Source organism: Hevea brasiliensis, chromosome 7 (genome assembly GCF_030052815.1).
Source record: "Hevea brasiliensis isolate MT/VB/25A 57/8 chromosome 7, ASM3005281v1, whole genome shotgun sequence".
NCBI classification, from domain to species: domain Eukaryota; kingdom Viridiplantae; phylum Streptophyta; class Magnoliopsida; order Malpighiales; family Euphorbiaceae; genus Hevea; species Hevea brasiliensis.
In genome coordinates this window covers 15,814,184-15,820,183 of record NC_079499.1, presented here as the reverse complement: position 1 = coordinate 15,820,183, position 6,000 = coordinate 15,814,184, and the positions used below count along the sequence as shown (strand labels likewise).

The window sequence follows — 6,000 nt, the reverse complement described above, 5'->3', positions numbered from 1 at the left end:
TGGATAGAGTTATGTAGCAAACTTCTTAGGTCTTAACCAATTAATTGACTGGCAACAAATTAAGACTGAAAGAAGGAACAAGAAGCACATCACAAAAGACAAGAGATGGACTGATTTTAACTAATCCAACAGTAATAGCCTGAACTCTGTTTCCATTCAATAAAGACACAAAAGAATTAGAAACAACAAAACAACTAGAAAACAAAAAGCTATGACACAATATGATCAGTAGCACCCATATCTACAACCTAATTGGGTTTGAGATAATTATCATGGAGTAAACTATTTGACCTAGATGGAGATGATGTAGATAGAATGAAAAAAGGTATACCTACAACATTCACTTGTGGAGAGTTCTAATTTGATAGGTCTAGAAGAATTGATGACTATTTGATCACTTGAAAGAGGCATAAGGTTGTGAATTTGTGCTTTAGGAAGATTCAACTATGATATTTCATCAATCACCCTATGGACAGAAGATTCATCTAAAATCTGGTGAGCTAAAATTGACTTAAAACTAAAAAAAGAAAAACTACACTTTGGATCATAGCCCTAATACCATAATATGAAAGTAAGTATAAGAGAAAAGTGTTATTTACTCTTCATATAATAGAACAATTCAGTTTATTTATTAAAGCAAAAGAGAAAAATTAAAGTAATTACCAGCTTTCACTTATCTAATAGATTGAAACTAACTACTGAAAATAGCTAACTAAAATTGAAATTGGCTAACAAAAATTTATTACAATCAAGCTAAAATAATATCAACTAACTGATTTGCTACAATTATTTAGCTCTTCTTTTCTCTTACTTGACTTAATAATATCTTAAACACATGTTTCTACCAAATATGGTAATATTGCTCCATTTTCTTCTTTGAAACGGTGCTCTCATGTTTGATTAGAATGTTATGCGGTTAATTTAACTTGGAAAAACAAAATTAATGCACCTTAGCTATTTTATTTTAGTTCATCAATAATTGAAGAGTAATATAAAATTATTTCGACCATTTTGAAGGCTTTTTTCCTTGGAGCAGGAGTGAAATGCTATGAAGTGCATAACAAGTCAAGTTACATTTCTTTACTGTTTTTTTTTTTTTTTTTTTTATCAACTGTTTGGATGTCTCATTTAAAACATAAATTTCATTCAACTTATTTCCACTCACTCCACTTGATTACCTTCCAAAACGGAAGGAGATAAAAAGTGCAATTGGAAAGTTTTTTTCTTCCCTATTATCTTTAATACCCAACCAATAAAAGGAAATCAAACCTCTTTTCTTCCTTCAAACAAAAAGGTCGAACAAGAGCAAAGAAAAGAGAGTGAGATATGAGCTACATATAGCTGATTGTTTTACATCTTTTCAAAACTAATCATCTATAATTTTATTACAAAAATAAATATTCAATTATATTGGGCAAAATTATTTTTGCATTTTAAAGAGATTGATTAATTAGGTATTCCTCTAAAAGGGGAAAATGCTGTAAGGAAAAAAAAAATTTACAGGAATTTACCAATTTCCATGGCACACTAAAACTTCCATAATCATGGATTCACTGGGATTCATCTAGTCATCAAAACAGAAAAATAATTTATACTGCTAATCCTTTCCCCCAGAAAGTGCTAAAAAATTGCTAGTCCCATTAAAGGGATTTCTTCTTCCTATTATTGAAAAACCAAGAACTCATTTCATGGAAAAATGTCAGCAGCCAACGATCGAGTGATTCACTGTTTCATCAGGTTGCGGATAAAATATGGAAGAATGCCTCCATGGCCTAAATGCCTAAATAAGCCAACTCCACCTGTAATTGCAATTGAAAGTCAAATATCATTAACCCACAAGGACTGCCATACAAACTCATATTCCTAATAAGCAGACACAAAATAATATAAAACCACAAAAAAGGAGAGTTATAGGCCAAATAGAAAAACATGCAGATTGGAGGCAAAGGAAGACATGGGGAGTGCAGCTCCGGCCAAAAAAAAAACTTGCAATACCAGTGTGATGATGCATGTCAAATAGAAGAATATTACACATCTGCAGCACTTGTCTGCACAGCACAAAGCTATTCATTCTTGTAGTTCTATTGTAAATTTTTTATCTTAAGCTCTCGCCAAGGCTTGCATGGCACTTAAACTATTTATGTAATACAATTGGAAATTTAACACCATCACTGGTCCAAACCGATGGGATGACTCTCGCAGAAGCAAAAGATATAGAAAAAGACAGTATCAGTGAATGGAAATTCAATTGGTTTCATCTTTTAATTACTTGCTCTAGTATTGATAGACATTTCAGTTGATCACAGTTTACTTAAAGTGCAGAAACTCTAGAGTTTCAAGTAGATGCAACATGATATTCCGAGAAAAGGAGCAATTCCCCCAATCCAAATTGCTAACACATGTCAACAGCACTGTTTGTTTCCAAATGAATTTCCTTGATTTCCAAAACACAAAGTAGCATTCGGCAATTCCACACCCACATTTCCAAAATATCAAACTCACTTTTGAAGAATTACAAGGGTAAAGAAACAGTGGGACTTGCCTCAGTGTCAAAGCGAACTGTGCAGTTGAAAGACTTTCCATTATCAGTGGTGACAGTTACATCTTGGCCAGGCCTTATGTCACTGATGTTGCTTGGGAGGTCAATGGTATACCGCTCATGACCACTCAACCCTAGTGTATCTGCATCCTGACCAGGCTTGAAACAAAGTGGAATAATTCCCATTCCCACCAAATTACTGCGATGAATTCTCTCAAAACTTTTAGCAATCGCAGCTTTAACTCCCTGTAAAAAAAAAAATTTTTTTAAAAAAAGAAGTAAATCAGGAAACACTACAAAGCCACACATCCAAAATTAAACTGAAATCAAATGCAAGTTAAAAAGTTAATTAAACAGAAATCATAAGACCCACCAATAACCCTTGGCAGCCCAATCTCTGGAGCTTCCACTTCCATAATCAGCTCAAGCCAAAATAATGGTGTCATGTCCAGCAGTCTTGTACCTCTGAAACATTAGAATGATTACCAAGAGTTAGCAATCGAAAGTAAAAAAACCCTAGTTAATATTTCTTGAAGAAAAGAGTATTCAGTCAAAAATAAATTAAGCAATAAACCCTAATCAACGTGTCTTCCAGAAAAGGACATTTTGGCATTGATATCACAGGGAATTTTCAAATCCGAAAACTGCATCATGTTTTATAATTAATCCAATTTCAATTCAAAAGATATTGCTGCAATTTCATGATGCCATGCCATCAATTTACTTAGTAATGGAACTAACATATCTATTAAGAAAATCATTCTAATACACACAAAAAGTATTTTTATAAATATCTATCATATCTTTTTACATTTAAGCCTTGGAATTGAGCATCCAGCGAGGAATCATGATTTGTTTCATTTTTAATAACCCCCAACTCCCTCCCAAAAGAAAAGAATGAAAGAAAAAGAAAGAACTCTTCAATTAATATTCTCTCTCTACAATTAATATTATCTAAGGGAAGCAAAACTTTAATAAAAAAGAAACAAGTGATGATGGGAAAATGTACAGGATATAGTAGAAAAAGACTTACCGTTGCCGCATCAAACACATAGAGTTTCTCTCCCCTAGGAATATGAACTGTCTTTGGTCCTACTTCTCCATTCAAAAGTTTGTTAACAAGGCGAATATTAGCAAAAGTTCCCCTAGCCATCACTTCATTATTTCCACGTCGACTTCCATACAAGTTAATGTCCTTACGGTCTACCACTCTTTCAAAGAGGTACTTGGCAGCGGGACTGTCCTTGTGGATGCTTCCTGCTGGAGAAATGTGATCTGTTGTGATACTATCGCCAAAGTTTAGCAAACAGTAAGCATCGTTCACTCCATGTGCTCCAGGAAGATTGAGGGTCATGTTCTTGAAGTATGGAGGCTCATGAATGTAGGTTGAGTTAGGATCCCATGAATATGAAGTTGTAGCTGGTACAGTTAACCGATTCCACGTTGGATTACCCTTTGTGATAGCCTCATAAGTGGCTTTGAACATATCAGGTAACACATTAGATTGCACAACCTACATGGTATGCCATCTCAAGTCATTTCATACCGGCAGTTATATATAAGGACATGAAACTATATGTGAGAATGCAACTTTGAGAGTTTCTACCTTTGCAATTTCTTCTGCAGTTGGCCAGATATCCTTGAAATAGATATTTTTACCATCCTTCCCAGTTCCAATTGGCTCCTTGTCAAAGTCAATGTCAACCTGGAAAATCATTGCATGTCAATTTCTTGATATGATAGGCATGATATAACAATGAAGGGGATTTTATCACTCCAACCAGTATGCACAATTTCAGTCCTCATATGGCAACCATGATGCAGAATGGTCATGAAATTAGGTAATGGTGGAAAATTAGGCTAGGAGCCTATCCTCCTAGGATCTCAAATCTCATGTCACAACACACATTTGAATATTGACGGTTATAAAACAGAATATAATAATAAACAAGCATTCCTTAATGCAAAGACGCAGAATATGAAGAAAAAATAAATAGTAAGCATACCGTGCCAGCAAGAGCATAAGCAACCACCAAAGGAGGTGAAGCAAGGTAATTGGCTCTTGTCAAGGCATGAACCCGACCTTCAAAATTCCGGTTACCAGAGAGCACAGCAGAGGCTATAATGTCAGCAAGAGGAGGAGAAAAAACAAAAAAAAAATATATATATATAAGCCAAAGGAAAAATATGGACACCCCAAATACGCTAAAGCTTGAGCTATATGGCTTGAACCATTGTGTATTATTCACTTATTTACATAGACACTCCGACAAATTTCAAAATTACCATTCTCTGAGATAGCGGAAGCAACTGTTTCATCCAATTCACCAGAATTCCCAATGCACGTTGTGCAGCCATATCCAACAATGTTGAAGCCCAGTTGATCCAAATATTTCTGCAGCCCACTGCACCATGCAAACAAAAAATCAGTTCACATATCAACCACAACTGTAGAACAAAGTAATTACAGCAAAGTACAGCAACTCCTATGTAAAAGTTAAATAAATCACAAGCAATACCTCCAGTGCAAATATTTTGTAACAACTCCAGAACCAGGGGCAAGACTTGTCTTTATCCATGGCTTGACCTGATGAAGAATCATTTACACAGCCATGATCAAGAAGTGTAAATACGGTGGTGCTGGTCACATTCTTACAGATGAAACACGGGTCAAAAAAATTATCCATGCCATCCTCCATTTTTTCCTTTCAGGGAGAAGAAAATGCATGTCTGCATGGCATTAAATAATCTAAGTCAAAAAAAAAATCTGAGCATGCCTAACCTGCAAACCAAGTTAACAAGCCTTTTGTGCAACAAGACCAGCCGCAAGCATGACAGTGGGATTTGATGTATTTGTGCAGCTTGTGATCGCAGCAATCACCACACTCCGATGCTTCAGCTCTGCTGGTTTTCCATGGAATGAGAACTTTGCCACCTTGTCTTGTGCTTCTTTTGGAACAGCAAAGCCCTGCAATATCAGAAGAACTTGGGAAGAATGTTACATAATTAACAGAAATGCAATAACAAGATGAATCAAGGCACATGGATGATGGATGGAATCACAAGTACAAATTTTATTTAGAATGTTTAGTCCAGGTAGGTCAGAATCCTGCTATTTACTTAAAAACTCAATATTATACACCCAGTCAAAAATAATGCAGCATATCGTTCATGTGTAAAATTTGAAATCAATTTCACAATTCACATTCATTTGTCATAAAACCAACCTACACCATAAATGTGTTATGTCCACATACTTGATTCGATTTATCAGCTAAATAAAAACTAAAAAAAAGGCATAAAATTTTGATTAAATATATCCAAAAAAAAAAAAGGGAGCAAATTAGTTAATTAGTTAAAGGAACACGATCATGAGGTCTGCAAAGAATTAGGGCTAGAAATGCATATGCAGCAATCTTAGAAAAAGAACCCATGCTTGATATTGAAGAAGAAAACATAGA

General features: G+C 34.8%; 1 pseudogene; it reads right to left on the bottom strand.

The window, feature by feature from the left end:
* Nucleotides 1-1,506: 1,506 nt before the first annotated feature.
* LOC110663177 (aconitate hydratase, cytoplasmic-like) overlaps nucleotides 1,507-6,000 on the bottom strand; it is a 73,850-nt pseudogene continuing 69,356 nt past the window's right edge.